The 12,092-nt window shown below is 36.4% G+C and overlaps 1 protein-coding gene across 7 annotated transcripts in view; it reads left to right on the forward strand.

Annotated features, from left to right (window-relative positions):
• The window catches only part of LOC110650481 (uncharacterized), a 149,179-nt gene that overhangs the window by 88,467 nt on the left and 48,620 nt on the right, over positions 1-12,092 (forward strand). For 2 of the 7 annotated variants that reach the window (XM_058131985.1, XM_058131986.1), the window contains exons 4-6: positions 5-194; positions 1,511-2,254; positions 2,350-2,722. The gene's annotated coding sequence lies outside the window, so the exon portion shown is untranslated. The remainder of the gene's footprint in view (positions 1-4; positions 195-1,510; positions 2,255-2,349; positions 2,723-12,092) is intronic. The other 5 variants (XM_058131982.1, XM_058131984.1, XM_058131983.1 and 2 more) reach the window with 4 other exon arrangements.

Genomic DNA, 12,092 nt, shown 5'->3' on the forward strand with positions numbered 1-12,092 from the left:
ATAGGGTTTGTGAAACTCAGGACGGCCTACTTGTCGAAGGCTAGTAAGTGAGGAACGTGAGTTTGTCACCAGCCAAGGAACAAGAGAAAAGCCCACCATAGGCCTTGGGAGGACCTACGATGGCGCGCAAGGAAGAGGAAAGGGCGGCGCCAATTAGGAAAAGGGAAGGAAGAGAAAGAAACGCGAAGAAAAATGTATGTTTTTTTTTCCCCTAAATTTTGACAATTTTTGATGTATCATAAATTTTTGGGCAACAAACAATTGCTTAATTTGATGAAAATGATGTGAAATTATATGATTTTAAGTACCAAAAAATTTATGGTTGATGAATAGTTGATAATTTGATGAGTTTGCATGGAGTTTTTGAGTATCGGAATTTTTCGAGTAACAAGCAGACTTGATGAAACTAACAAATGTGGGTATCAAAATTTTTCGAGTAATGAAAAATTGATAGAGATTGACAAATTAGGATACTGAAAGTTTTTAGGTAATGAATTTAATGGGAAAAGATGAAATTTGAGTATCAGAAACTTTTCGAGTGGTGTATCTTTGAAGAAAACTGATGAAATTTGAGTCAGAATATTTTCCGGTAAACCTCCTTTGATAAAATTGATATTGTACTATATGATCTTGTTTGTGCCATGTACTTGATGAATGATATTTGTAAATTGAGCCTATGTGAATTTTCTGAACCTTTGATTATTAAGAAAACCTTGATCACATGTTGAATTGTGACACTCAAAAACTTATAGATTTTGAGCAATATCTTGATTGTTTGTCTTGATTGTAACTCTTTGTGGTATTGAAAAAATTTAGCACAACAAATTTTTAGAGGAAATGTTGTCAAAATTTATGTAAAATCAAAATCCACCTTACAACATTAATTTCTCACTTACCGCAAAATGGCATTTATTGCATAAATTGACACTTTGCTTTTTATTTTATTTTTGGAGAAATTATGGACCAAACTGCATGCAAACTTGACTTCTTGTACTATCATTAATTTTATTGTTTGCCCAATATGGATAAACTATAAAAACATTCTTGCACGGTTATATCAATTTGACTTTCACTTTATACACAATAAATGTCCTTTACTATTTCATAAACGTCTCCAATTAAATTTTGTACCAATCCACTACCAAATATGCACAAACACTTTAAGTACTCTACTTCACTTCATGGCATCAAAATCTAGTCCATTTATACCAACTCAAATTACAAAGTTTCCACCACAAATTATGAAATCATGCCATATGATACAAGTAATTAATGCATCCCAAAAGAGCCTTATCTAAATTCCAAAGCTACTTCCAAGGATATTTTAGCAAGGTAATCACAAATCTAAATCTCAAGCCAAGCCATATTGCGATTCAACCTAAATTCCCAAACCCACTTTCAGTCATTCAAGTTTAGCATATAGAGTACACACATATTCTGCTAGGAAATCACTTCTAGTCTCGAACTTCTCCTTGTAGCTATGAGTTTTATCTTCTCTGCTTGTTTGCAGGTCAGCTGGGATATGTTCAGGCTGTTCCTCACCTTCCCATTTTATTGTATGGTGGCCCAGCCTTTGCTGATAGGATGAGACGGACTTTAGTAGACGACATCATTATGTGACCAGTGAGATCCAAAGAGCTTTTAAACACTTTTCTGCTCGTGACATGCCTACTGGGACCCTTAGCTGTACTCCTGAGTTTTCTGAATGGTGAAAGATATGGGTAGAGACTTTTCTCATTCCCCGATCAGGTATGGCTTAAAAACTTCTCTGTTTCTAACTTGTTTTTTTGTTACTAAATGCTAGCCATCTCTTTGCAAGTCATGCCTCGAACTCTCCATCACAAAGAAGGCAAAGTCAACTGTCACTCCATCTGGGGTCAAGATCCATATGCCACCGAGCTCTGCCAAGGCTAACACACCTCCCCGTGATCTCCTTGCATTATCGGGCATTTGCTTCCAGGTGTATTCAGCTTATTAGAGACTATTGACATTACTGGTGATGATAGTCCAAAACAGACGCCTCGGGCTCTCAGTTGTGAAGCCGCTAGTCACACATGCCTCTTCTGACTTTCGTCCTCTCATCAGTCAGGATGACAGCTTAATAAAATTTGTAGGGGAAATTCATGCTATGTTTCAGGCTGAAGGACTAATGTCTGATTCTACAACTGTTAAGAAGGATCCTATAAAGCTAACTTATAAATCCAACAAGAGTCCAAGAAAAGATCCTTCTGGCTCTACAACTGCTGCCTCCCAGGTATCTCCTTCACTTCTTTACTTTTTCTCACCTCAATTAGATTGCTAACTCTATTTTGTCTGTCTCAAGTCTCAATGATGTCTTTCTTTTCGCAGTCTGCTTTCAGATTATCAGAGTTGTCCACGTTTGAGTCCATTGGCCAGATTGGACCTCTCATTCTTGTCCTGCTCTGTAGTTACTTCACCATCTTCAGATCTTGTGCTTGATCCAGCTGGGGTCCATAAAGCTCAGCAGAAACTTTGCCATCTTCTGACTCTGTCTTTAGACCGATTATCTTTTGATGAGCTTGCTCATGTTGACAGCTTGATTTTTTTTTTTTTTTTCAAAATCCTTTATGTGATAGTGCTTGAGCCCATCTACGCACTCTTCGTACAGATTTGACACATCTCTTCAAGAGCTATCAAGTAGTCACTTCTGAGAATAGCTTCTTGGAACAACAATTAAAAGAGTTCAAAGATTGCAAGACAGGTTGAACAGTAAGGCGCCATTACAGCTTACTGATGACACAACTGCTTAATTCAAAATTGAACTCCAAACTAAGGAAAAAAAGATAGTCGAGCTCTTTGCAAAACTACAGAAAGAATATGTTGAGGCTCATGACACTATGGCTAAACTGATCCACATCTCTAGACTTCAATCAGAGAAAGAAACTCATTTTCAGGGCTTAGTACCATTATTGAGTTTCAATTGCCAGCAAAACAAAGAGTTACTCTTACGGAGGCAACATCTAACTAGGCAGAGGAAAGAGCACACTGAGCGCTAGGACTGCCTCCGGACTTGTGTGAATGTCAGCTTCTTGTGATTGTGTTGAGGTTCACCTTATTGGCCATGCTTGTTTTTGTTTTTTCATCTCTTTTGCAGATTTGTACAGTCCTGTGATTGGCTTTTAGATTTTGACTTGATTTTTGCTGATGGACGGGTTGAACCATGATTATTCTTTTGCTGTGAATTACTGAATAGGGTTGAGCCCTCTACTTGAGATTGTTGATTGTTGATCAGGGGCTGAGCTCTTGTGTCACTATCACCCACTTCACTGAATATGAACTATTTTCCAGCAGGTATCCAACAAGCTGCAAAGCTCTTCTGCATGTTTTGTTTGATTTGTGTGTGCATCATAGGAACAATAGAACAATTTCCTTAAAACTTCTCTCATTTTATTGTTGACTCTGATGATTATACAGATCTGACGACCTTTAGGTCAGCCTCATGTTGGCTAACTTTATGGCTTTGTATCATTTTTTCTTGATTTTTAAATTGTACTATCTCTAGGATACTAGGGTAGTACCTCTCAAGATAGTGTCCATTGATACACTTTTTGTGGGAACTCCATCTAGGCTAGTTAGCCAGGTAGACGTCATGTTTTAAAACTGTGTGCACCTTTAATGGTCTCTCTTAATTAGGTGACTATTTGCCTCATTCTTTGTCTTTTGTTCTTGGAGGCAACTCGCCTTCACAAAGCTATTCCTTTTCACTCTTTTGTTATAAGCACAAGCCACTTTCGTCTCCTGAGCCACCATTTTATTAAAAGCATCCATTCTAACCTCATCCAAATCCTCCAGCTCCATAGTCATAGTCTCTCCGTATTCATCTGGAGTCAAACCACGTTACCGGGCTACCCTTAGGGGCCGGCACTATTACCTGCATGGGCAAGATAGCATTATGACCATAAATAAAAAAAAAAGGGGACTTGCTCCAATACTTAACCTCTTAGATGTTCTGTAGGCCTATAATATCTATGAAAGAATACGGTGTCAATCCTTAGGATTATTCTCTGACATCCCCTCGAAAATATCAATATTAATCTTATTAGAAGACTTGGCTTGCCCATTATGTTGGGCATAGTATGGTAAGGATTGCAACATCTTGATCTCATAGTCTTCTGTCAAGTCCCTAACCATACTCCCATTAACATAGTACCATGATTTGTAGTGATTGTTTTAGGAATTTCAAAGTGATGGATCAAGTTTTCGTTGATGAACTTGATAAAGTTTATTTGATCTGCCTTGTCCAGATGAATTAGCTCTACACATTCTAAAAAATAGTCTGAAGCCCCAAGAATCCAGCTATGTCCTTTTGATAACGCTAGATGAATTTTGCCAATGAGATCAATGGCCTAACCTTTGAACGGCCATGACTTCATAATAGGATGAAAGTCTGATGATGAGACAATCTGAATATCTCCATATTTATGGCAAGTTTGACATCTTTTAGCATAACTAATTGAGTCTCTTAAAATAGATGGCCAAAGTAATCGTGCCTCCTGATTAGCCACCTCATTTTAATCTCAGCCTAATGCGCTCCACAAACACCTTCATGAACTTGGGCAAGCACTCTGATATACTTTCCAATTCCCAAGCACCTCAAAAGTAGCTCATCAAAACCTTTTTTGTATAACTCACCCTCCAAAAGTTGGTAATGTAAGGCTTGTATCTTCGCTTGCGAGTACTTCTATCAATATCCCCTTTCATGAATATATGGATGTCGCCTTTTCTGAATTACCAGCGCTCGATAAGCTGGATCTTCTAAAATTTTTAGACTAGAGGCAACCGGAGCTAGCTCATTTGCCTCCCAATTGTTTTCCCGAGTTAGGTGTTCAAACTCCATCTCCTTGAAACTTTCGAATAGTTGAATAGCCATTGCAAAATAAGATACAAGGGTAATACTGTTGCATTTGTATTCCCTTGAAAATTGTCTGAGCATCAATTGAGAATCTCTCATAACTCTAACTTGCTTTACTCCCAACTTCAGCAAGATCTCCAGGCAATCAAAAAGACAAGGCTGTCTTGGTTCTTGTGGGAGACTAAATAAGAATGCTAACTCTCTGTGCTTAAACTGTCAAACTTTAGAACCCACGGACTGTCACACCCTACTCCCCTGTAAGATGTAACATGATCCCGTAGTACACTTAATGAATTACTATACTTCGCCTACCGATAATCCATTAAATATACTACAAGGGATTTTAAAACAATTTTCATGAAATTTAAATTATCGATTAAAATCTGGTGTTATAAAACTTTTTTCAAAATTTCGGCTAAGTGCTGGTTGTATTTTGAGAAAACAGTTCTTCAAAACTTGCAAAGAACATACTCCCAATATGTTTTCTCAAATACAACTTCAATAACTTCATTTGAACCCATAATTCAAATTTCAATAATCAAATCAATCTCCTCAAAAAAGAAACATTTCATTGATTACAAGACTCAAATTTAATATTATAAAACTATTTAGATAAATGAAATCTCAAATTTACATTTACAATAATTTACATTTAATTACATACCAAAATTTTACAAGAGTTTTTATACAACTGCTCAAATAATTTACATATATATTATTACATGCATACATCAAAACTTATGTACATGGGTATACCTATGATATACCTGGAGCTGATCTGAATGTGTCTTCAAAGAAACTTACTCACTGCTTTATGCTCTTCTTACCTGTGACAGCATACAAAGCTATCGCTGAGTGGTGAACTCAGTGGTGCACAACTATAATTTAAAACATAGTACAATATACATTGATAAATTTTACAGCAAATAATTTGAAAATCTGAATACTCATCAAATTTCAAAACTCAAAATATTCATTGCCAATAATGTAAATCATTTGTATGAAATGACTTTGATCACGAAATTCAAGTTATCAAATCATGATTAACCATTTAAGGTAGTTCCAACAAAATCAATTATACATAAATCATAACTAAAATCACAATTCTTTACTATTTAAAAACATTATGTATCTCAAAAATCATGTTGTATCTCAAAAATAATGTTGTATCTCAAAAATCATTCTTTATCTCAAAAATCATGCTGTATCTCAAAAATCATTCTTTATCTCAAAAATCATTCTTTATCTCACTAACTATGCAAGATTAATCCGAAAGGGCCATATTCGAAGTGATTCTAACTCCCTATGGTCGGGGAGGTCGAATCAGATTCTAACTCCCTATGGTCGGAGAGGTCGAATCATCGTGCACAGTACACATCACAATAATGAATCTTCTGCAAGGGCCATAACGATAAAAAACTTAGATCTAACCTCAAATCAGAGGAAAATTTAAGCCTGTGCACGTACCATGGTAATCAAAACACAACTAACTCCATTGTCTTCTCAACAAATGAGAGAGACGGGTAATAACCTAGTCAAGCATCTATAGTGAGATTAAAATAATATCACAATCCTTTTAGTGAGCATAAATCACAATATAATTCGATTTAAATTCAATTTCAATATCCAATAATTTTTATACTCATCACAATTCAAATCATAAATTTGCATTTTTCCATGAAAATTACCATCACAATTCAAAACATGTTCTATCACAATTTTCCAAAACATAATTTATTCAATCCATAACAATGCTTAATACTTGTGGAGATACCATTTCACAAAGCTAAATTCATACATACTATAACAATTTCAATAATCATTGAATTAAATCCAATGCTTATTAAACATAATAAATAAGAAAAATATGTCATTTAATCATATGAAATATTCAAAACAAAATCAGTTAAAAACTAGTTGTGCACAAACCTCTGATAACTGTCTCTTGGCTCTGACTCAGTATTTCCTTCCCCTTCCTTGAGTCTTTGCTAACTGAGAAACACAATTTTGAAGTGTTTCAGTACTCATTTAAACTGTCTCTATGAATAAGGTTCAATAATTAATTTATCGAATTCTATTATTTCCTTAGTCAATCTAAGATGTCAACTCTCGATGCAGTCTAGGTGAATTAGGTTTTAATGTTACCAATATGTCACATTTGTAGCCTTTTAGTATTGGTATATGTTACCAAATTCATTTCCATGTATATTGCGTTTTATTGCAATTTGTCGGATCCCGGTATACTAATTTGACCTAGCCGGATGACCTAGTTCCCTCGGCTTTCGAGTTTCGGTCAAAACTACAAACTTGTATATCTATGTCTTATTGCACGCGGGGTAAAATTTCAGGTCATTCTGAGTTATGTAGACCAAGTTATGGTCATTTTACTATTGCTGGTCAAAATGCATCAAAATTGGTCACCTTAGGTCATTTTAGGTTCGGCCAGTTTTTGGACCCGAATATGTGCAAGCTGTTTGACTTGCTTATGGTCATTTCTGAGCTTTGGTGTCTTCATAAGACTTGTAGATATATGTCTTAAATATTCATGGTTAAAATTTCAGGTCAATTGGACCTGTTTTGAGTGAGTTATGGCCTAAACACTAACTGCTGCCCAAATGGTCAATTTTCAGGCCTTAATTGCACTAATCCGGATTTGATCACTTTTCAAGTTACCTTACAAGCAGAATTTTGGTAAGCTTCCCTCATGAAAGTTGGCACATTTTGTGCCTAGTTTCACCTCCAATTGGTCTCATACCAATTGGAGCTACACACTTAAGGTTTTAGGCCCAAAACATAAACTGCCATATTGCATTTTGTTCATTACTCATCAAAGTCACTTTTAACACTTATCAAACTAACCATTCATGCCAATTCTGGTTTGTACCATAACCTAAACACATTTCACAACATATTGTTGGTCATTTTGGCAGCTTACAATCACCCTCAATATGCATCATTTAGTACAGAATTTTTCAAGCTCAAATTACAACAATTCAATCACTTAACCTAGCTCATTTACATGTCCAACCTCACACCATCATACATATACCCAAGCTGCCATAATAACTATCACAATTCAACATTAATATTCCATAAACCCATGAAATAACATCTTTATGGTTCACCAAACCAAGCTGCCAATTCATACATTACAGTCCATTAATTTCCAAGCTTCCAAATTCAAGTACACATTCACATATACTAAGTATACATTACCCAAATTAATTCCTACACACATAAACATTTAATCAACCTTTTAATCTACCATTTCCAAGCAAGAATAAACTGTCCTCAAGGAGTTTCCATTGCTGCCAAAAATACAGCTCTCCCTTTAAACATCAAACCTCAAAATTCTTTCCACAATTCAAGTACCCATAACCTCTTCACAAACTTTAATGAAGCAATAATCAAAAACACAAACTTACTACTTTGGAAATTCTTCAAAACCTCTCCAAAACTTGGTCTTCTTGCTGCCTATCTACTGCCCATTGTGTAAGGATCACTTTTAATGGAGAGACTTACAAGAAATTATGGCTTGAAAGTGAAGATTGGAGCTTTGCATGGGTGGCCGGCCATGGAGGACAATGGAGAGAAAATGAATTCGACAAAAATCAAGAAATGAGGAAGATGAAGGTGAAAGTGGGCAGAATTTTGGCATTTTATAGTCCCACTTAGTGGTCCACTAATTGTCCATTAAGTATAATTAATATTATAATAATCAAATCTTATTAACATTTCAATTAATCCCCCTTAAGTCCTCTAATTACATTACTTGTAAAATTTCTTATTTCCATGGCATTTTAAAAAATTTAATACCACTTATTTTTAATGGACATTTAGCTCAAAAGACAATTTGGGTATCAAATGACCACAATGCCCCTGTTCGAATTGCATTCCCGATTTTTCGGTAACACTGGGTTTTGTCCATTTTTCGATTTCTTACTTTTCTTTGTACTAATTAATTAATTTTTCTTTGATATTTCTAATAGTATTTATACTTCAATAGGGTTCTATTTAAATCTTAAAAATATTTTCCAGGGTTCCCCGCGGTCCAGGGCTAGTCAACGGTCCATGCCGTGATTTCTCGGTGCGATCATCCATCGCTAGGGTTCTCGGCTCGTTTAACTTGGTTACATTTCTTTGCTATTATTTTTCCTTTGTTTTTTTTGTATTTTCTTTTCTTATATTTCATTATTTTTTGTCTCCTCACTCATATCGAAGTGTAGTTCTAGGCATCCTAGCTGTCCGGACAACACTGGTCACTGGAACAATAGAACGCACTACCGAACTTAGGGGTGTTACACGGATTGCCTCTGTGCTTGAACTGTCAAACTTTAGAACCTATAAATTGATCTCAATCTCATTCACCTTTAGACTACCTTTAATTCTTGTCACATCCAAGCAAGGGTGCTTTGCTAAGAAATCTTTCAATGCTTAACCTTTGACTGCCTTCTGAGGATGGTAGGCCAGAGAGAATTCTGTTAGTGATAAGGCTCACTTTTCAACTCTTCCTATTATGAGTGACCTTGTCAACATATACTTGATCAAATTGGTCTGGTACATCATGAACACTCTCTGTTTGATCAAGTAATGCCTCGGTTTAGTGCAAGCAAAATAGAGAGCCAGACATTTTCTCAATTGTCGAATATCTTGTCTTAGTTGCTGAAAGAACCCTACTTAGGTAATAGATTGTCTGCTCAAAGTCTCATTGTCTTGGGCTAAGAAATAAACAATTGACTTTTTGGCATTTGAAATGTAGAGCTTGAGCGGTATGCCTTCAATTGGAGGCATAAACGTAGGAGGTTTGGTGAGAAACTGTTTAATTCTCTCAAAAGCATATTGATGTTTATCTAGCCAGATAAACTCATCCTCCTTTAACTTTAGCAAGTCTCTGAACTCCTTCATTTTGCCTACCAGGTTTGAGATGAACCTTATGAGATAGTTCACTATCCAAAAAATCATTGTAACTCCTCTTGTTTATTGGTGGCTTGGCCTCAGTGATATCTTTGGCTTTGTTATGAACCACCTCTATGCCTCTTTGGTGCACCAGAAATCTGAGAAAATTCTCTGCTTTCAACCCAAAGGCACATTTCAATGGATTCATTTTCAGCTCGAACAATTTCACCCTTTCCAAGACCTTAGTTAGGTAGCTCGGGTGATCCACCACCTTCTTTGATTTAACCATCATATCATCAATGTACACTTTCATCAAGCAGTCGATCATATCACAAAAGATGGTATTCATTGTCTGTTGGTAAGTAACTCTTGCATTCTTCAATTCAAAGTGCTTCACCAACCTTTCGAAAAGTGTTAAATCTCCTTCGAACATTTGAATGTTATTTTTAAAACATCCTCCTTTGCAATTAGAATCTAGTTGTAATCGAAGAACATGTTCATAAATGATAGTAACTCATGCCCAACTATTCCATCTATCAGCATATCAGCCACCTGCATCACATATACATCTTTCGAAGTGGCAATATTGATGTCTCTGAAATCCACATACACTCGTAGCTTCCCATTCTTTTTCATTACAAAGACAATGTTGGAAAGCCTCTCTGCATATCTAGTAGGCAAGATAAAGCCTACTTTGAGCAATTTCTTAATCTCTTCTTTGACCTTGAGTTGAATCTCAATAGACATTTATCCTTGGAGGCCGCTTAAACAGTTTGTACCCTTCTTTGATAGTCAATCTGTGCTCAACGACCTCCCTTCTTAGTCTAGACATCTCATTATGGCTCAAAGCAAAGCAATCCTTGAACTCCTTAAAAAGTGTAATTAATTGCTTTTTTAGGACTTCATCCAAAAGGGCACTAATATAGGTGGGCCTCGGGTCCTCTATAGTGTCAAGCATTTCATCATCCAACTAAGGAGGTGCTTTTTGAAGATTCTCTACTTGCAACTCCTGTTATGATTCTGACTTCTCATCAGAGCATTCATCATCATAGATCATTTCTGAACAAAAAAATTCGTTTCTTCTGATATCAACTTGTCAAACACTGCTTCCAACTAAAACTTGGCAATGGCAGCAGCCATCACTACCTCTTCTTCCTTAGAAAGCTTAGTCATGGATCTCCTCAATGATTGGAATGCACATCGGTTTATGTTGCATGATAGCATTAGCTTTTAAGAGTTCTAAAGGCTTCCTCTTGAGAACTCCTGCTGGTCCTTGATAATGTCCTTGTTGGAACCTATCCGGCTCTTAGGCTACTTCAAAATCTCAATTGGGTTGAAATCTATGTCATAGTATCTGGTGTCCTCATTGCTACTAGAGGTTGCAAATGGTCTGTGGTCTGCCTAAATGATCTTCACATTATCTCTATTCCAAAATAATACCATTTGCTGTAAGAAAGAGAGGGAAAAAGATTGGAATTGATCCAGCCTCTGCCTAAAAGCAAATGATAATTTGCTTTAGAATTCACAACAAAGAAAGCGATAAGGTTGGTCTTGCTATCGACTGTGACCTCTATTGGGATGACTCTAATTGCTCTAGTTGTCTCTCCTATGAACTAGACATTGTAACTTCTGTGTGCACCAAGTCTTCTTCTGACTTGCTCGGTGCCCAAAGCATTGTTAATAGCATTACATTCACCACAAAGGCGTTATCCACCAGAGTCCTCGAAATTGCCATTAACATAAGCCTTGACGTACAATTGCCTTAAATGTTTGGCCAACTGCATCTCTGGCTTCTCTGGGATAATTCTATTCGGATTGCCTTCTCCCATATTCTGAATTGTAATTGAGCTCATGCACTCATTTGGCTTGTCTTTAACTACCTCTGTAACCTACTCTATCTGTTTATTTTTTCCCCCCAAGTTTCTGAACTGTGCCTCTTGGGTATTTGAAGCGATGTGCATAATTGAAGCAGCTACACAGCCAAATGGTAGTGGAATCTCACCAACCATGAAATAAACCTGCCCATGTGTCTCTTGATCTTACTAAGCGTCAGATGGTATTACGAGCCAAACCTTTTTTTTATTGAATTTGGGTTTTGATGCCTTGGTCTTGTGGCCTGTTTCACAGGTGCAACCTTCTTGTTGACCTCATCTGCTACTTATCAGGAACTTTATAGGTCTGCTGTTTAGGAACCTAAGCCAGCTTCGGCTTTAGTCCATAATATTTCTAGCTTTCTTGATCCCCAAAAGTGTCTTCAGATCAATATTATTGATATTAATGGGTCCTCGTCTGCCAACAATGAGTTTTCGCTTTTCTCTGGAAA

The sequence above is a fragment of the Hevea brasiliensis genome, chromosome 13 (assembly GCF_030052815.1).
Source record: "Hevea brasiliensis isolate MT/VB/25A 57/8 chromosome 13, ASM3005281v1, whole genome shotgun sequence".
NCBI classification, from domain to species: Eukaryota; Viridiplantae; Streptophyta; class Magnoliopsida; order Malpighiales; family Euphorbiaceae; genus Hevea; species Hevea brasiliensis.